The sequence below is a fragment of the Scophthalmus maximus genome, chromosome 1 (genome assembly GCF_022379125.1).
Source record: "Scophthalmus maximus strain ysfricsl-2021 chromosome 1, ASM2237912v1, whole genome shotgun sequence".
In the NCBI taxonomy this organism is placed as follows: Eukaryota; Metazoa; Chordata; class Actinopteri; order Pleuronectiformes; family Scophthalmidae; genus Scophthalmus; species Scophthalmus maximus.
In genome coordinates, this window is record NC_061515.1 from 7,283,064 (window position 1) to 7,304,958 (window position 21,895).

Consider the following 21,895-nt stretch of genomic DNA (forward strand, 5'->3'; position numbering starts at 1 on the left):
GGATCTTCCCACATAAATCATCCTTCCTCTAGGCTGGCGGTGTGTGTGTGTGTGTGTGTGCATGTCTGCGTGCGTATCTGTGTGTGTGTGTGTGTGTGTGTGTGTAAGTGTGTGTTAACGTAATTTCTAACAGAAATAACCTTGCGGTTCACAGGTTAAATGAACGTTTGCGTAGGTGCAGAACCTCCATTATTTACCCCCGATGGGGTCCCCTTTGTGGTTATTTACTCAAAGCTTTAATTGATTAATCCCTCCACTCCATCCAATATAATTTTGTAATATTTCTAATGTGCTTTTTCCTCTGTGCCTTTGGGATAGAGAGAGAGAGAGAGAGAGAGAGAGAAAAAACCAACACAATTGTCAGACATTTTAAATAATGATCAAACTGCTCCGAGCAGCACGGGTTTGTACAGCACTAAGATGGTAATATGTCTTGTACAGCAGGAATAAGGTCTGCTTCTGCACCACCCGAGGTCTACGGCACCATCATTGTTTATTCTCATTTTAATTTGTTTTCAACGTGCATATACATATATAAGAAAAGAAAAAAAGAAAATCATGCATGAGTCAGAAAAGAAAGTTTTGCAAAAATGTTTCTTCCATATAAAACTTTCAGACCCCGGTGTATCATTTGGTTAATGCAACAAAACAACAGCAACAAAACAACAGCTACAGATGTTAATACGGTGCAGTGCATCAGTCAAGCGCAAACATCTGCTCAGGTGTATCTGGAAATAATGACCCATCTTTTGTGCAAAGGCACTTCTGACAGTCTGATTTAGACACGCCAATGTGTAATTATTCAAACAATCTCGCTCTATACTTACCACTGTGATTCCTGCAGCACTCCCAACGTGACTGGAGGCCTTGAATGGCCCTGCTCTCAGCATGCCAGGTTAAATGCTCTTTCTTTTTCTTTTCTTTTGCATAGGTTAGTTAGTGATGCAGCCAGACTGGTTGTCCCACCTCAGCCCTCGATCTGCTACCATGTAAACACTCACCCCTGACAATTTCCTAAAGGTCCATATCGTCACCTATTTTTTTGCCGCGGCAACGCTTTCGTCTCTCCCCAAAGAAATGTTCAGAAAAACACACACAAAGACACGTGCACACAGTCGCCTCCTTTCGGAGCCCGCCCGGGCGACCAGCATCTCATTTTTGCACACTTATGAATTACATTCCTGTTAAAAAGATATTAAATTATGTGAGAATAATATATTGACAATGTGTCAACATTGTGAGAAACGTGAGAGCCGGTGCTGCAGTCGGTCAACATGTTGGTTTTGTTTTTCTTTATTTGCCATTTCCATAAATTTCCTGAGGGCAATTAGTCGCCGTGCTGCATGCTGCTTGTCGGGGTTGTCACACTGTCAATGTAATTGTCAGAAATTAAATAATTGAAACGTTTCCATCTCCATCATTCCCATCAACACATTTCCAGACTTTTATGACATACGTCGAGCGCGGCGTATTATTCTGATTGAGACTTTGTGTAAGCAAATGAGCACAACATATGCTCCAATGTGCATATGCTAATCAGTTTGTTTATCAGTCAGGCAGTTGGTGGGCACGCGCCACTCTGTGTCATTTTGCGTCTCTTGACATTTCCATGGCGTAAAATGTTTTATGCATTTTTATGGTTGTTTTCTTTTTCTTTTTTTTCTTCTTCCCTGTTCTTCTTCGTCTTCTCCTTGGTCTTGTCCTACCATCGCTAGCCCACAATTCATAAATAATGTATTTACTTATCATGAAAATCTGTTTTGGAATTAGCGACTACCCCCACTTCAAAGACAGGAAACCTTTGATATGTTTGATTCTCACAGAGTATCCGTTGGATTTATTCAATTTATGCAAAGCACCTCCAGGGTAATAAAGGTGGCATTTGAATACATTTGACTGGACTAAATCATATAATGAGGACAGTTTCTGCCCTATATCAAAACAGAAAGCAGACCCTAATCCTTCAATATTAATAGATCATTTGGCTAAAGAATAATGTTTCGCTTGGTGAACTGACAACAGCGGACAGCAGTGATTAGCTCACGTCTACACGGGTAATGATCTATTGCTTAAATTGACTGGGAAGGAGAAGAGTACAGTCGGCGTGACCCTTTTGTTCTGGTAGCGGCGTACAGCAATGGGATGTCTCGGGGGAATAAAAATATTCTTTTCAACTTCTCTCTTCAAAACAGCTCATGATAAATTAGACATGACCACATGAAACATACGGTGCCTGAGCGACTCAGCTTTAGGTGTGTGTGTGTGTGTGTGTGTGTGCGTGCATGCGTGCGTCCCCGTTTGTCTGTGTTAGTGTGGGAGAAACTATTTGTATTTATATGAATGCCGATGGATTTTATGCAGTGTGCACGAGGTGTAAGCAAGGCAGTTGCAGACGATCATTAATTAGCAACCTGGGAAAGTTGAACACAGGACTGAAGTCGTTGGAAGAGTTGTTTTTTTTCCTTCCGCTCCCTTAGATTTCTGTCATGTGCCACCGTTGAAATAATGTGAGCTTGTGCACATGCACACGGTGAAATCGCACACCTGAATCAGGACGGGCTTCCTCCTTTGATGCTGTTTTTTCTCGTTGTGCAGTTGGACAGAAAACTTGGATCTCAATCAGCATAATGGGCTTGTCACTTACTTATTTTTGAATTGGAATCAGTGGTATAATTATCTTTTTATATTAAACCAAAAATGTACTTAAAACCCAAATGAAATCAATAAAACACCGTTTAGCGCGTCATCCAGCAGTATCGAAAGCAATTTAGAATTTAAGACCTTCCATTTTACAAAAGTAAATGAATCAACAAACACGGGGCGTGTCAACATTTTTGCAGACGCCCCAATTTTGTCCACTTCCTCCATGGCTTCCTGTCTCGCCTCTGATAGGCTGATCTATCTATTGGACAGACAATTACCGAGTCAAGTTTACATGACACACTCTAAATATATTAAGATGGTATTTTTTTTTTATTAATCTAATTGACACAGTGTCTCATTTTCAAGAGAGACCTGTTTGGGACAATACAACAGCAATCAGTTACAGACAGACAGACAGGTTTAACAATAGTGTATAGTATATACACAATATATAAGTGAAATTGCCAGGTACACGAAGGCTTAAAATCCCAAAAAAACAAACAAGTTTCCACTGTTATGTCCAGCTTCATGTGTCCAGTGTCTTTCAAGCTAAAACATGGAGCATCAACATTGGTATAGCATTCAGTCAGGGCGTACGGATCTAATGTCGATTACCTGACACTTTCCGGACTTTCTTCAGGCTGCACAGTATCGGGGCCACCTCCCAGGGTCCCCCCTCCTGTCCACTCCCCGTGGAAGAGTGATGTTTCCTCCGTGGACAACTAATTATCCGGGGCTGACCCTCAGCTGTCTCCAAGCGGGATCCTATTAGGCAGCCAGCAGGTTGAAATCACCACCGCCGACCCCCTCCGCCGTATATATTTATTTCCCTGCACTTCCTGCTTCTGAATATTAAGAATAGATTTTTACATGTATATGTGTGCGCTGGGGATGGGATTGATGGTGGTGGCGAAAGGAAGGTGGGGTGGGGGTTACTCCGCTGATGGGTGAATGGCGGGCCTGGAAATGACGAGCGGGCTGACTGAATGCTTGTCCATCACTTCCCATTCTCTTGGTTACAGGTGGTCTCTCATTTTCCCGACTGGCGCATATCTGCCTGCCTTTATATGACAGCCTGGGCTCGCCAATTTGCATGTTCGACAGACAACAAACGGGCCTGTGCATGTCAAAATAGGTGGCGGTGCGTGACAGTTTCTACACAATGCTGTCTCCTTTTGGCTTGACCCTCGACCCCGCGCCATGTCTCCTTTCATAATCAGGGAAAGGGGAAGATGGGGCGAAGAAATCATCCAGCCTTCCTTCCTGCCTCCTTCTGCGCCTGGCTCTTTGGAATAAATGTGATACCAATGCCATTAGATATGCTCCCCCCCCCCTCACTTTCTCTTATTCTTAGTGTGTTTTGTTCTGTCCTGAGTCTGTCTGTCTGTCCGTCTCTCTCGCTCCCCCCGCTTGTCTCTTCGCCCTGTTTGTGTTTTGGCATAAAAGCTCTCAAATTTAAAAAGTCTCTGTTTGTCTGTTGTTTCAAGATAACATTTCAGTTTTTTCTCCACCCCCCCCCCCAACAGAGATAATGAGATCTGTCTTCTCTTGTCGTGACCATATCAGTGCCAAAAAGTGAGATTATTATTTTTGGATGCGTGCTTGTTTATTTTCATAATTTGAACTGACTGACTTGAAAAAGCAGCGGAGGAAAAAAAAAGTTGTTTATCCAGCAATTAAAACTCACAACTTTAAAGCAGACCTGTAGGGACATATCATTGGTTTCATCATATCAAAAATCCTCAAATGTTCAACAACATTGCTCTGCGGTGAGGCGGTCCCGGGTTTTCCTCATTGTTCATCTTGTGTCTCATCTCGCATGAAAGCAATATCTGCCGTTGAAGACACGATAATGAGCTTCGTATCTTCATTTTCATCGCTCTGATTAACACTGTGATTGTGCAAGGAGACTAATTGCCTTTGAACACCTGCGACATTTACCTCTTTCACCTTTTATTTCAAGGAGTGCGCGATATCTCGACATCAAATTTGAGAAACTGCGCGCGGCCGCACTCTCGTATTAGAAAAACTTCCACTGCACCGACTTCGGTAATTCACACATGAACTTTCCTGCCCTTGTTCTAGTGGATAAGAGGCCGGTTTAAAATGGATCACCATGTAGAACTGCACATCCAGGAGAGGGGTTTTAGACTCGAGACATAATCACACTGCTGGGTTTTATTAAGTCTTATACTTTACATATTTAAGGAGACGGTTACATCGTTAGCCGGTGTCGAACGGGCCAGTGTTAAAAGTCAGAGTGGTACCGGGGGAGAGGTTAACAGAGAAGGGGGCGAGTGCTCCCATCATCAGCATACTGTAAAATAATCCTGAATTATATGCTAATCAGCAAAACTGTAATGCCGTATCTCCGCCCAGGAACTTGTGTTAAAGTACTTTCCTCGATCAGAGCGTGCTGGTATTTGGTGTAGGCCTTTGTTACGTTTTTCTTGCTGTACATGGCTTTGCTGGCCCCATATGGTTGGGATATTTCAATCTTGGCATGTAATGGTTATCACTGTCCTCATGTGTATCATTCTGTAAGAGATACCGGGATACCTTCTCTTTTTTTTTCGCAAAATGACTAATTTTTTATAACTAAAAGTGAATTCCTTTCCATTGTTCAATCAGCAGAGACGTACCGTGCGCTTACTTGCACATTTTATCATATGCGGGGTGGAAATCTTTATTCGTCCTTTATTCGCGAGGAGACGTTTCTCATAGCGCCCCTAACCCATGAACTAGGACTGACCTGTTGACTTAAAACATGTTAATAAAACATTGATGTTGTCATTTTTCTTTTCTTTTTTTTTGAAGTGTCTGTTTAATAATTGAAGTGTTGAACGAAAGGAAAGAAGCTGCCGTTGCAAGGGCGCGCAACCATGAAACAGACAGTAATCTTTGCTTAATCTCTTGTTCTGTTTTGAGGTGGCTGCCAGCCATGTGTGTAATGATAATTATTACTCTTGTCATCACCAGTGTCAGGCCATTTAATATTAGCAGTGTAAACATTTCGAACAGGGACGATGTTCCTGTTCCTGATCTGCACAGGAACTATCAGCCCTCTGACGGAGACACGCAGCGCCGCCGTCTCTTTGTTCGCCTCTTTCGGTCGAGGAGCCGTGTCTGACTCCCGGGATTACTTTTAATGTAGCGTTAATCCACCCCATGGAGTCTTGTGTGTTCTGCCATTTGAAGGGGATCATTCTTTGATATCGAATGGCAAAGAGAGAAACTCTAAAACCACTTCAGATCCCCCTTGTGAAATGTGTTGTCAAAACACGGGTGGAATGCGAATGTTGAAACCGCAGTTTGTTTCAACCAGTCGCCGCCTCTGGAGATTCACAAACGGGTGAGGCTCAGAGAGACACAAGGGGGAACACAGACAGGTATAAAGACATGAAAAGAGAAAACGCGCGCACACGCACACACACACACACACACACACACACTAACACACACACGCACACACACACACACACGCACACACACGCACACACGCACGCACAGATCTAGGAAGAGATTTGTATCAAGAGATGGATTTATTTTCTTTCTCAAGGCCTCAGCATTTTGCAGAAAAACAAGCCAGAAATGTGTGCTTTTAATTTAACAGACAGCGAGAGAGAAACGACGTCCACGACCGATTAAAAGTGTTAAAAGCAGAGTCACCGAGGTCTCCAGTTACATGGCGCTTTCAACAAAATTCAATATCCTCACGCAAGGAGGAAAGTTGTTGTGCAGAGGCACTCTGAAATGTCACTTTTGCTCATCGCATACTTGTGAAAGTGACATTTGCTTCCCCGGCCCAGAGGACAACACCACGGACGGGCACAACACACCTTCTTTTACCTTACTCACTTGAAAGGAAAGTATAATACATACAAGTTACCCACTGTCATATCCAAATGAGTTATACTCTACTTTAAAACAAGTGCTGGGTAAATTTAATGTAGTGTGACACATGTATTTCTTATTGTTATGCCTTACAAATTACTGTATTGGGGCCAGGCAAAAAAGTAAATAAACAGAGAAGATGGAAAGGATCTGTTGTTTAAGCATATTAATCATTGTGCTGAAACAAAGTGTGGGGGGGGGGGGGAAGAAGAAACAGAAGCAAACAATGAGAGAGAAGATAATGTAATTCAATTGTCTGTCTGAATCTCCATCAGTAAGCTCCTGTCCCTACATCACAGGCGCACGCTCTCATTAGCAATGACAGCTAAACATCATTGGGTGTGTGCACGCGTCTTTGTATCCGCTGTATTTTTCCTGCGCTCATGACCATCCTTCAAATTTAACTTTACTCTGTTTGTTCTCATCCTCTCTGCCTCCACCAGCCCCCCCCCCCCCCCCCCCCCCCCCCCCCCCCCCCCATCCCCATCCCCAGTTTATGAGCCCGTTATTTATTTCCCTCATTAGTGATTGTTTCTTTCCATTAGAGAGTGCCTCTCCGTGCCAGCAATTTCCTCGGGGAGAGCGGAGGGGCCTGCGCTCGTCTTGGCAAGCGCCCGCCGCCTTTCTAACCCTCTTAACCAGACTTGAAACGATCCCCTCTACGGAAGCCCCCTTCCCTTTGCCATCACAGCCACTTTTAGGATCCAAAGAAGGGTGTTTGCTGGGGTGTGTCTGTGTGTGCAGTAGTGTAAGAAAAAAAGAAAAGAATTGAAGTGGAGATTTGATCATACGCCCCTGCCGTTACCTCTGCACTGGACATCATTGAGAGTCGGAAGCCACCCTCACACCCCGGCCCCGCACACACTCGCTCACCCCGCCGGCAACACACAGGAATTTCCAGAGCCCAAAGACAACACAGAGGGCCCTCCGACATATTTGCCGTCATCTTCTTATTAACTCGCCCACGTTTGAACAGAGGCACATCAAAAGTAAGCAAAACACATAATTACTGGCATTAATATAACGAGCTCTTGGAGTTAAGCCACTCTCCCGAGCCCCGCAACCCCCCCCCCCCCCCACCCCCCCACCACACGTGGAGGGCATGGAGGAGGGGAGCAGTGGAGGGAAGGTAGCGCGCCCCTTCAATTAAGGGAGCTGCTCAACCAACATGAACAAACATATTTAGTAGATAATTAGCAGATAATTTTGCAGGTATGCCTGGCACAGGCCACAAAAGGCAGTGTTAAGGAAAATAGCGGGGAGGCAGTCAAAGGAGAGAGACTTGTGGGATGTGCAAAATGCCCTGTGGCTCTGATAGACTCTTAACAGTCATTAACACTGCAGAAAGAACACACAAGCACATTACACACATGCGAACACCCTCTCCCCACCTTTACACGAGCCCTCGTCCTCCCTCCATTTCCCCCTGCCCTCCTCCTTTGCCCACATCTCTCATCTTCTTCTTCTTCTTCTTCTTCTCCTCGTTCTCTGAGGAGCCCCGGTTTTTCTGTATGATGAGCTCCTGGGGGGCTTCTGTGTTTGGCAGGAGGCTTTGTCTCTGGTACGAGGTTGGAAAAAAAAAAAAGGGAGGAAAGACAGAGAGAAAAAAAGAAGAAGACAGAGGGTGAAAACTTTCGACCCCCGGGGGCACTTCTCCTCGCATTGTGAGGATTTGCCTAACAGCTTCACAAGAGGGTTTACATCCTCCTCTGAACACGAGGGGTATAATCACAGATCAAAACAAATTACCTATCTGTAGTCGGCAGAGGTGTCTGCCCGTCAAAAGCCCGGAGTTACGTAAGATTTAAGTCAGTGTTAACTGAGCCTGTGATTTGGGGCATGGGGTGAATTCTCACTTTGAAACGTTGAACATCACGAGGGCCTAGCGGCGAGACGCCGACGGTGCATACACCACACAAAATGACCATTTTTTATTCATAATTGCGCGCATTTGACATTGTCGCGGCTTTTAGTCGGTGCCTCGCAATGAAACCTTTTCGTGGGTTTGCTTGTGTAAATGAAAACCCGCGTCGGTGCATCCCACAGCAGAAACAGAAAAGCCATCCAGTTCGTGGTGACAAAAGTGACGGCCGCATTGTCTCCTTGTAGGTCGACACGACGGCATCATCACAGCGGAGGGCTGTCACGCTGCTGCTCTGATTTTCAAAACTTGTGCACATCAACATCTGAGTCGGAGCGGGCATAATTGAGTTCTCAGAAATATCTCTGGAACGCATCGCCAGCCCCATTTCCTCTTTTAGTGGCGTGTGCGACATTGCTACTGGCAACTTGCTGATGCAGCCGCAACTTTGTGAAAGTTCTTCACACTGCGTTGAAGTGTGGGGGAGGAAAACATGCAGACCCCCCCCCCTCCCCAAAAAAATAGCTGAGTTACCACAACATCAACTACAGTTTAACCAATATGTATGGTAGAAGCTCCATTGGGGCATGCAGACCTATTGGGGAAACACATTAGTGGGAGTGATGGACTCTGTCACAGTACCTGCAAAAGACTGTATGGCTGATTATCCTATTAGAAAGGGCTTTTTGTTTTTCCAGGTGTGTATTATATACCATATTTTTGCTCTATCTGGCTCATCTCAGCCCCCTGCCACCACTTGAGAGCAGCTCGACAATCTGTTATTTATGTTTACTGGTGACCCTGTGGCCAAGAGGTTCACACAAGTTATTAGGCCTCTGGACAGAAGCAAGGTGGGAGGAAAACACAATTCCTTTCTGAATGGTGTCAGCTTTTGTTTATGGCCAAGTTTTCTCCCCACACACACATTTGCCCCATTTTAGGACCAGTTATTTTCTTTTGGAACGTTTTACCTTATATCATGATGTCACCGAGGCAAGATAGAGACAGCGTAGCCACCGGGGCCACAAGTTTGAGCAAAACCTGTACAATAGCAAAACGACCATGGCCTAAAACAAGTTCAGGCAAGCAACCAACAAACTAAACTAAACTCTGTTAGGTGATCAGGGTTGTGGCCACACTTTGTGGAGCTCAGGAATTATCAAAGCCCACAGTGATCTCATTCAATCGCCGTTCCCAGGTTGGAATTTGAAAACGGGCAGAACCATAATTGACTATATATGCGAGATGCCTCTGCTGCTTGCAGATTAATGCCGCCTTAGCGAGAAAGGAGGGGATTTCTCCGACAGAGAACTCTTTTGAGACGCGCAAAGCTCTGGTCTCAGGAATGCTGCTAACAACACAGTCCCCTCGAGGCACCCAGTGGAAGGTTAGATGAGGTGTCCCACCTGAGATGTCTATATAAACAAAGTCTTTGTTGGGACATCCAGGGTTATTGTTAAAGGATTAAGGCCTCGTCTTTGATGTCCGAGTCAGCCGCGAACGTCGGTGTCACCTCCTGGTGAAGCGCAAGCGTAAAGGGCTGTGGGAGTAGTTGGGACGGATAGCTGCGGTGGGTGTGTCCACCGGTCTCTCAGACGTAGGTATCAAGGCATACGTCGGCTAGCTGATCCCCTATAATTACCCTCCTATTACCACGCAATTAGCTGCAAGTGAATTTATTAATGCCACTGAAACCTCATACTGAACAGCGTTAGCAAGGGTGTGTTGTGCCGGAGCTTCTTTCAGGTGTCAGATACAGAGCGAATTGTTAATGCGTCCGACGACAGCGAGATAAAGTATTAAATGATTCAAAACTCTCAACGATAAAGTCTAAAATGAAGAGAAAGCCAATGCATGGTTTTAACTCGTTCTTGCAGCACTTCTGTGCAATTCGTCATGAAGCATTTTTTTAGGTTAATGATGAGAGTACAACTACATTTGTTATGCTGTACAGCTTTACACTTTCAGTTTTGTCTACGTCCCTCAAATCCCAGATTAGTGGATCATAGAATCTTGGTTGCTGGTAAAAAAACAGCCACATCTGGCGGTGACTCCGTTATTGTTATAAAACGGACTTGAATGAAAACCTCATTAGTTTTATCTTTGAGCTGGAATCAGGGGTGCTGTCTGGCATGGATTCCCAGCAGTCAAAACAGAAAACAAGAGCTCACTGTGTGCTCTTTGAGACATCAAGGTGTCTGATCTGAATTGCTTTAGCTTGGAGGGAGAATGGCTTTACCGTCTCTGTGAAACTGATCCGTGAAGTGGATTAGGGACGGTTCTTCTTTCACTCAAAACAACACAGCTTGAGGAGTTAGACGAGGAGGTGGATGAAGCTCCGTTTGCGAGGGCAACCCTTGCTGGCCAGTATACAGTGCACTTACCTTGATCTTTGTGATATATCCAAAATGACTGAATGACACTGTCTGGCCAGGATGGAAACTTCACAAACCTGACACGGTTCCCTGTAACTCTCACGAGCAGAGTTACACTCCATCTTCCTCGAAGTAGGTTACATATCACACTGTAGTTTTTGATGTTGGACATCAAGCAGGTCTGTCATGCAAATAAAAAAAAGTTGGACATGTTCGGTGAATGTCAACAAGCTTTGAACAGGCAAGTACAATGGATGAAAACAGATAAAAACCTGATTCCTTCCATTATGGTGTTGGTGGTGTCTGTATGTATTTGAGAGCAAACACAAGTACAGTACCATTCCTACTTCCTCTTTATACTGTAGCTCCATTAGAATATTTTTAGATGCCAATATGGCTTATCACCAAGGTTTTAGTCCTGGGATGGGGGTCAGACTGCCTACAGTACACACACACACACACACACACACACACACACACACACACACACACAAAGTTTGTCCTTGGCCTGGCACCACTTTTGGCAAGGTGGCAGTATGGATCCATAACAAATGAGGGACACTCTAGCTCTGCCAATCGTCTCGGTCCCTTGGCAGAGTCCACAAAATCATATTTTCTTCCCAGGAGTTACGACTCTGGTTGATCATTAGTCAGGAGTGATACCACAGTAACACATACACACACACATGCATGAAATGGGATTCATCACCGCAGTTCCTTGGTAATCTCCAAGTCAACTTTTCACATTTCATTTGAGGATACCCCACTCTTTAGTAAGTAATTGTCCTTAATGTTACAGTAGGTTTCATTAGACCTTGTGTAACACACACACTCTAATAAAATTAATAAAGTAACACCGTCATTACAGAAAAAATGCAGATGCAGTGGTAGCGTCTGAGCTGATCACAAATCATTGAGTGTCTACAAATCAAGTGTCATGATCGTGCACTGCAAAAACAAATAATTGTCAGTTTTTGGGGGTTGTAAGTGTTCATGGTTCCCGCCTCTTCCCATCTGATGACTTCTTGTCTCGTCTTTTGATCAGAACCAAAGCAAACAGATTTCCTTTTCTAAAAAGCATTTGTGCCTGTGTGTGTGTGCTACATTTGAGGCATTCCCTTTGTATAGTCAAATAAACACTATATGTATGTCACGCTATGGAACGAAGAGAGAGTACTGAACTACTCATTTGATCCATCCTATTGTTTGAAGATGACATATGCAGTAAAGCAGCAACAGGTATAATTTGAATGCATTTACAGCTATTGTCTTCAGTCCAACTCAATGTGACATCACCCATTGGTTTTTGTCAGCCCAACAGTTTTGAAGCATTGAGTTTAGGATTTTTGCTGGTGCCATGTTTGTTTTTTGAAACCTGTAAGTAATCGTCTTGCACCCATTGGACTTTACTAGCTGTCAATCAGACGGTGTCCACACCCAAATGGATACTGTGCTTTATCATCTAATTCACTCTTTTCTCACAGACTTTTTATAGAGATAGACTACTTTTGCAACGAGTGGAGTCGCCATCTGCTGGTTATTTGGGATGATTGTTTTCAGGCACTTGGCTTCACATTCCGTACCGGTAGGTCAGTCTATGCTCCAATCCAAGACTACAAATATTGTTTTTCGTATTGGCAGCTACCTGAGGGGTTGTAGGAATGGCACATTCCTTCCATCAAGGCTGCATTGATATACAGTATGTGGCCTCACCCACTGAGTATGTCGCAATTCAGTTTTACACAAAGAGCCCAAGACTCATACATGTGGTAAGGTTTAGCTTCATAGTGGCTTCCAGTGCAAACTGTTGATGGGTGGTGACATCCTGAGTAACCACTGGTGAAGTAGACCACACACATTACCAGAAAACTTACTGTTCCAATTTTTCTCTCTCTCCACACTCCACATCACTGAGACCCCTGGAGGTTCACAAATACATACTCTGGCCAAAAATCTCTGGGGTACACTGGTTTCATGAGTCATCACTTTCTTTCCAATGTCTCCCAAGAGCAACACCAACGACTCAACATTTGCATAGAATGAGATAAACAAGTCAGTTTTTGCGGAACTGCATCATATGGAGGTGGCAGTTACTTTTGTTAAATTGGACTCAGACAATGTGTTGATCGTTGGTGCCGATCAACGTTCCAAACCAGATCCTCTCCTCCGAAGTGGCGAAAAATCGGGGGTTAATCACTGAAGATGGTAACTCTGTGATGTCAGGCTACAAACACCATGCTATCTTGTACCAGTGCTCTGCTTCCGTTTCCTTCTTGATTTGTGAAAATGAGGCCTACAAATCTTCAATTTAGAGGGTTGTTCCCTGTGAGCCAGTAGGAGCGTCCCTCTAATCTTCCTGCAATCAATCGACTGGAAAAAACTGTGTGTCCATATTGCGTGCGCAGCGTCAGTCCGGTCAAGTTAAAGCGGTCAGCAACACCATCAAAAATATCGGTTTGGCAGTGAGATCAGGAGGCCAGCCTGGATTCTAACTTTGTGGTCGGATCTGTGTAATTATCCGTTCCGAAATACTCGCTGGGCGAATGTAATGTGCACGCCGGTGCACCTGCGGTAGGGTTTCCGTGCTCAGAGGTGAATTGAAACACACACAGCAATGACACGATCGCGGTGCTGACACGTTCATTAGCACATAGGCAGATTTGACACAGCTGGAAGATGTAGCGAGGAGCTGCTGTCAAGGTCCCGGAATGCTGCAAGACTGGCACAAACTAAGGGCTGGATGCTCATCGCTGTGTCATGAGAGACCTGGCGCTGTCTCGTCTCCTTTAAAAAAAGAAAAAGAAATATATATATATATATATATATATATATATAAATATATATATTATTTATTTCCCTCCCTCGTTGAGTCGTTGCAACACACTGAGTGTCATCATTTGCATGAGTTTGACACCCCGATGTCTGGGTTCTTTGTCCTCTCTCCAACTCGTTTCCTCTCTGTCCGTCTCTCTCTCTCTCTCTCTCTCTCTCTCTACCCCCCTCTGTTCAACCCAGTCATCTCTCTCCCCCTCCCTCTCTCTTTCTCCATCTCTCCCTCTCTCGCCCTTCTTTTTGCTCATTCTCTGCCTCTCCTCTTTCTGCTGATGGCGGCGGTGCCATCCATGCCAATTATGGCAGTCGAGCAGGTGGCTCCTCGCAGGTGGTGGAGGATTAATCCCTGTAAAGACTTCACTTCATTAGGAAATCCGTTTAATGTGGCCAGTTGATTGATAAATCTCCCGGACCTCTCCCAGAGTCGCGAGAGTACTGCCAAGTTTGCCTATTATATGCTAGGTTGACCCTGATGTCAGTGACGGAGAGAGGGAGGGAAACAAAGGGAAAGGAAGTGTTCATTGTGTCTTTCCAGAGTTTATAGGACTGTTATGCTATTTGCTGACTGGGTGGGATCTTCGCAGCATTTTTTTTTTTTGCAAACGGTAGGATTTATTTTTTTAAATTTTATTTTAAGAGGTGACAGCAAAATCTCCAAATCCTGAACTCTATAGCATTGCATTTTCAGATTATAGTAGTTTAATGTTACCATAAAATAAGTGACAGGTTCAACAATGCGGGTTTAACGCGGCACCATCTAATTTGAAATCACAAGCAGATTTCGCCACCTCTGTAGTTTTGCACAAAGAAAAAAGGTTTGGCTTATTAGATTTAACGCCAGAGTACATGTAAGTGCTGCGACTATCACAGCATTTAAGAACGAACTGTAAGAACTTGCCCCCACAGTCTCAGACCACCCACGCTCTCCTCACTGTGTCAAGCCTCTGCATTTAACTCAAGTATCTCCTTAACTCACCCGTCTATAATTTTCCATCCCGGTATTATCACAATTACTCCGTGAGCCAGGAGGGGAGGGAACTCCCCGCTGCTCGCGACTGTCTATGTGCCACCCGAGGGCTTGTGGTCTGGTTGGATTTGTGAAACACTGACAGACAACCCCTTCATCAAGCCTGTCAAACAAGGATGACAAATGCGTCTCCACATCCACAAGATGCCTACAATATTTAAAGCCATGGGAGAATGGCGAAGCCGACAGAGAATAGCCCCTCCTGGCAGACACAAAGTTCAAGCCGCGTCGGGCTGAATCAATCTCAAATTCTGAGGAGCGACTCGAAGTCGAACCCGATGGCATGTTGACTTAATGATTCTGACCGAGCATATACGGTGTCTGTCTCGGGTTCCTGCAAGTCAAAATATATTCACTGACGTGCTCATCAACTTAAACGGGGATTTGGTTACGATGCCGAATATCAAATATGGATGTGATCGTCTTACCAGTGGAATGTATCTCGTCGTAAAAACACTCTTTTGAAAAAAATCCCTCCTTCCGAGTACCAAGAAACAAAGATATTTGAATGGTACTTGTCAAGGCTACGGAGGTACTGATAAATTTACACACAACATGGAGGTTCGCACGAATGAACACACACACACACACACACACAACTTTCTCTATCTCACCATCACCAAAAAAAACAAAAAACAATAGCTTAGAGATACAGTCTGGCTATCAGGCAATCAAACATACGGTCATTCTTCTTCCAGCAGCTACCGAGCATGTAACTATATTGCTTTGCCCGGTGCTCGGAGCCTTGTCAAAATATGACAGAAGATCGCACCTTTTTTCCCAGGGTGAGTGCTTTAATTACAGGGTGGCTTCTCGCCTTACCACATCTGTACAAATGTCAGTCCAAAGTTCACCGCTCTCGTAGCAGAGAAGTTCCTTGGGAGAAATATATATATATATGTTGAGCTGATTGTTAGGCAACAGAATATTGTAATACAGAATCCTTGCCGTTTGAGGTCGACCCCCCCCCCCCCCCCCCCCCCACCACCCTTCATTCCTTTTTCTTTTTTTTTTCTGCTTATGACAAGTCATGTGTGCCGCCATTACTCATGCTCACTATCACGTTTCTCTCACAGTCGCCGGCATCGGCACTTTGATATCTAATATTTTAATTGCTGCAGGGTCATACATCTTTCTGTCCCTTGCAACAATAAGTGCGTTGTGAGACAATGAGCAGGCGTTTGGGATGGGATGATTCTCCGCACGCAAGTTCGCCCGTAAGTCCCACAATAGACCCGAGATACGTTGTGTGAATCCCAACAGGAAGATATTGTGTTATTGTGTTTTCCTCATGTATACAGAATATTTTTTTTGGTGTGAAAAGATAACATCATTTTATTGGAAATACAGTTTAAAATAGATCTACATTATATTTATTATACATGGCTTATAGTATATCATTTATCATTAAAAACATTGACTTTTAATGAACAGGATTATTATCATCTTTATCACAGCAGAACAAATGATCTGTTTTAATTTTTGTTAAGTATCCTCTGCAGTAACAGCAATTAATGTGGTGTATTAAAGTCCTAATTTTAATAGTACAGCACGTCGTGCGCAGCAACCTTGTTTCAATCTTCTATGAAACGGCCACGTTGTCAATTTCAATGAGGTTTGTAGCCTTGGATCAGGTTGATATTTGGACGGTAATTGTGCATGAGTTTTTACAGCGTATGACAGGCTACCCTGCCTGTTATTTTCCATCAGCAGGACCCCTGTGTCTTTGTTCGTACCCAGAGCTGCAGGTGGCAGCATAGTCTTAGAGGACACGAGGAGCTAGATTCCTTCAAAGATACACACGCACGCACGCACACACACACACACACACACACACACACACACACACACACACACGCACACACACGCACGCACGCGCACTTACCACTTAGCCCGTTGAGCTTCTCCCTATTCCCCTGAAGTACACACTTTGACCTTTGGATATTTGTTACCCGGAGAAAGTGACATTAGGAGTCAGCCAGTGGCTCGCTGCTTAGCTCGACTGTCTCTGTTTGTAACGGGGTGTAATAATTAGCAAGTTCTCAGCCTGTGCTTTTTTAATGTCCCTAATTTTTGCTCAGACAGGAACCATGTCTGTGCCACGTGATCACCCGGCTGCACTTCTGAAGTGTTGTTTTTTTCTGCGATGAAAGGGCGCAAAGCCTAGGCAGGTTTTGATATTTTCTTACACACCGTTTTGCATTTCATTACCACTGGTGTGGGGACGTTGGGCTGTTTATGATTTCAAAACAGGGACAGGAGGTTCAAGTATTTTGGCTGCAGGGAAGAGTGTTTTTACACTGATTTACCAGACTCGGAGGCTTGCATCTTATTATTTGGACTATTCTTTAACCTCGTCTGTTCAATTGTCTGTGACTGGGGTGTTCACAACCTGCTTGGTTCCCAGGGGTGTGAGGGACGGGAGGGTAGGAATGTCAACTAATAATGTATTGTCTCATAAAAGCTTTGATTGTATTTGTGATATTTGAATGGACCTATTGGTTGTACCACAGCATGTTTCGCTCTCAGTACTTTATTGGATGTTTAAATATCTGGAATATTTACACATATATTTGAACGTCCTGGAAATGTAAATGAAAATGTGCACACTGTTCAAAGAAAGCACAGGTGAAATACCAATGACAGGTCTGTGCTGTAATTGCTCTTATCCCAAATGCCTCAACGATATTTTTTCATTCACTTCTCATTAATGCAAATGGCTTGAAAGTGTCTCAGCCCTGTCGCTGCACACCTCAACAGTTCATGAGGAAATGTCTCGAGTGCCATATTCTGTCAGCGCCGCTGAATAAATACAAGTCCAAATGTCTCAGGGCTGTACATTGTCAGTCATATAGAAATAATGCGATTCTTTACCGGTGGTGACCCCACATCTGGCAGAACTGTTAACCTTTTGGCTATGTGGCTTTGAGGTGAGTGTAGCTCGGCCCCACACCATACCACCACCCCCCCCCACCCACTCTCAAACCATCCATGGCTTTCACCTATCTTGAGCTGTAGCAGTGTTAGGGTGCAGAGTGGGAGCCCTCATGATGCTGTGTGTGTGTGTGTGTGTGTGTGTGTGTGTGTGTGTGTGTGTGTGTGTGTGTGTGTGTGTGTGTGTGTGTGTGTGTGTGTGTGTGTGTGTGTGTGTGTGTGTGTGTGTGTGTGTGTGTGTGTGTGTGTGTGTGTGTGTGTGTGTGTGTGTGTGTGTGTGAGAGAGTGAAGCAGAGGGTGTTTGAGGCTGCCCATATGGGAGCAGACCCTGGGTGTTAAACACAGTGGAGCTGGAGAAGATGACGCTGTCAGCTTGGAGGACACAGCACAACCTGCAAAGAGGTCACTGGAGCACGCACGCACACACACACACACACACACTCAAATGCATTCATGCAACCCTGCATACACACTGTCACTGTCCCTCCTTCTTCTGCATACACACACATACACACATTGTCTTTGTGTCTCTTCTCTCTCTCCCTGCCTATTTTGCTCTTACCAGTACACACTCAGTGTGTGCTTTGCTTGCCCCCTCTCCTCCCATGTCCTGTCAAAAAGCATGGGGTCAGAAAAGCAGTGGTCAGGGGGATAACAGCAGAACAGCTCATACAGGGAACTGTTGAGGTGGTGAGGGGGCAGAGAGAGAGAAATTATCAGAATAAACACAGTACATAGGAATACTTGGTAATCTCTGAGAGTTTTCTAAGTATTTGCATCGATATCAACACGTGTCTTTGTCAAATAATTTTAACATAAACATAAACATCTCACAACTATTGTAGGACAAGGTCAAAATTCTTTGTCTGAAACCGTTTGTTCCACTCTGATGCAGTCCAGTCAAGAGACACTCATTAACTATTCTTAACTCTTCTGATTTGCATCGTGTGAACTAGTCAATCAGTATGGCTCTTAAAAGTGTACAAATGTAACACCACCAAATGTCAGCAGTGAAAGTGTATCGGGGCTGCAGGCAAAGAGTAATGATTGTGCAAAAACAAAACTGCCCTGGTCCGATGCATTTTTACGAATGAACACGCACACAGACACACACACACACACACACACACACACACACACACACAGACAGACACACACCGGTGTGCACACACTTCCTCTCCGTATAGATGCAAGTTGACTTGTCAGCTTGAGATGGCTTCATCCACCATCCATTACTTTTATGTCCTGCCTTTCACCTAAATGGCCTCTGCATATTCACCATGGGACCTACTAGTGCATCCCACAGGGGAGAGGACATACAGACACGCACGCACACAAGAACACATGCATAGGAACGCTCACACACACACACACACACACACACACACACACACACACGCACCGTCAAAGATTGGCCAAGTTAGATTTACAGCCCGGGACCATCACCTGTGACTTAGCGCCTCTGAAATTAGTCACAAATAGCATATTAGGGCAGCTAATCAGGCACGCCTGAGCACTTGGCTTGCTTTATGTGGTCATAAAGGCGAGAGTATATGGGCGCCCTCAGGCCTTGGGGGGTGAATGATCGTCCTGACCTCCAGTGAACCAAAAGCTGCTCGTGACTGGGGAGGGATGGTATGCGTAGGCAGGGGTACTCCCATACACACACACACACACACACACACAAAAAAGAGCAGTCTTTGATACACAGAGGAAGATGACTGTGCCGCATCAGGAAGTGATTTCCTTTGGTTTCACTGCTACTCTGTTTAACTCCAAGGAACCACATGACACCAGAGCGAGGATGGCAATTACACAATTAAGGACACACACTGTATTGTGCCTCTTCATTTAGGTATCCAGTCCATACGTCTGTAATGTATCAGAGGATGTTTTATCATATTTTTGTGCTCTAACTACATTCACATGTGTCACTTTAGATGAACCTGGGCATTAAACCAACTGCTTTCAACTCATATTACATTATGGGTTTTTTCTTTCCTATTCATGGTCATTGCAAAGTAGAGATTTGAAAAAATATAAACGCTTCTTATCTAAATGATATAAGGTTTTTAAAGGCAACGGCATTTTCTCTCGCCTCAGATTTGTATTAAAGCAGGAGGCTCTATTTCGAACATGTGACTTTACTCTCATGGCACCCTCTCGCAAGTGAGTGGACTTTGTCGGACACGGAAAACTCTGGCACCACCAGGAAACCTCACACCTTCATGAAATAGTAAAGCTATCTCTTGCTCTCTGACTCGGGTCTGTCGGATGAACAGGAGAGGGCACGGGGGTTGAGAAATGCATAAAAGAAAAGTAGATGGCAGGAATCAAGGAATGGGAGCAGAGGGATGGGAGGGGAGGGGAGGGAGAGGGAGAGGGATGAGAACAAGAATAGTAGAGAGACGACGGAAGGACATCACTCTTGTATCTCACACACTCTCCGCTCCCCACTGGTGGAATAGTATGTTTTCATATCAGAGCAACTGTTAGACAGTCAGATCCCATATGCTGATTCAGTAGCTACTTAAACAGAGCTCAGATATTCTGCCCCTAATTGACTTGGTGTGGCCTCACTAAATCACAGTCTTTATTTAAAATAGCTCTCTCGCCCTCTTTCCCTTTTCTCTCCCTTCTCCCTCTCCTTTGTGATTTACCATTGAGGAGATGAATTTGAAATTTCAATCATGGAGTTGTTAAATATTGATGGGTCTTCTAAGTCGTTAACGAGGTCTCGGCAAGGACGGGGAAAAATCAGGCCCCTGCGTTCGCCGGCCCCAGCGTCGCTGCGGCTCAGCCATCTAGAGGGATCCAGCCGGGTCAGGAAGTCACTGTACCCAACCATAATCTTCTAACTTCTATGAGATCTTTTTAATGTTCCGCCGAGGCTGATCTCCCCAACATCAGCTCTTATAATACATTACCATATGCAAAGGGGCGGGGAAAAAAAATGTCAAAAAACTTTCTAATTATGCATTATGTAGAGCAGCCTTTACTCTCTGTTCAAGATGTGTCATTTATAATGAGAGCACTGGTGTGTGATTTGATATGATAATAGAAATCTTTAACTGGGTCTCAGCAGACATCTTGTGTGTCAGGACTGATCACTGCTCGAAAGGATAGAAGCGCCTCCGGGCGTCCGTGGAGCAAGGCAGCACTCGCACGGTTCAATATTCGACACAATAAAGCCGGGATGAGACTTCTTTCATTATCCCCGCCGCCGCCGTCAGAGCAAGCTCCTGCCAGCCAATCAGATGTTATGTACTTTGAGATGTGATCACTACGTCTTACAAACATTGTCTCACCAAATAAGATTTGTCTCCGCGGCGGGGGTCATGTTAATCGCTTGTTTCCTTGTTGGGTCTGTCTAAAGACGACGTAACACTGACTGATGGCAGTGGCAGGAGGTAAAATTGCATTGATCAGAGCCTCTTGCTGTAGTCTATGTATTTGGTCTTTGTGTACTATGTGTATGTCAAATCCACTTGGTCTTAAACTACGCTGTATGAATGTAAAAATAACATTATTAAACATTGAGAAGCTATTTAGGTGCAATAGCACAGCAACATCTTTCAAATAATTGCACACTGCCCGTTTAAAACAACAAGCTAATTGCAGGTGCTTTTTTTGAGGACATTGACTCTCCTTTTTGGGAGTTTTCGTGTATTGGATTATGCCTCAAAACAAAACTATATATATATATATATATATATATATATATACATACCTACATACATACTAGTAAAGCTGTGAACTGGGAGTGCCGTTGATGTCAATGAAGATAATGCAATAAAAAGCATTTGGGGGGTATCTCCACTTCTGCACTTAGCCTCTTGGCAGTGGGTTTGATCAAGACGGAATAAGCTTGTGACTTTTCAATTCCAGCCATAATTTGTTTCGATATTACATCTCCTGGATAGAGCAAGTGATGGAATTTTTCCTATCCGGGGCTGAGGCAGTGGGGAGGCTGACGATGTCCCATAATAGGTTATCACCGACCATATCTTTTGCAAAATAGAAACCCAACACATGTACATCTGTGGCCTAGTGTCAGAGCCTTAAATATACATCAGAAATGCATTAAATTTGCTGATTGCCATTCTTTTCCAACAGCGTGTCAAGCCCCACATTTATTTTTGTTACCTGGCTTCCCGATTACTTTGAATTGCCACTGGTCTCTCTTGACGTTGACGGCTTTCAGGGAAGTGACAACATTAAATTTATTTTCCCGCGTGCATATCCGTGTGTGTATGCGACTGGACAATGTACCAGTGTTTTCTCTTAGATTGTTCCAGGTCCATCAGTGAGTGCCAAGCCCCTTTCATA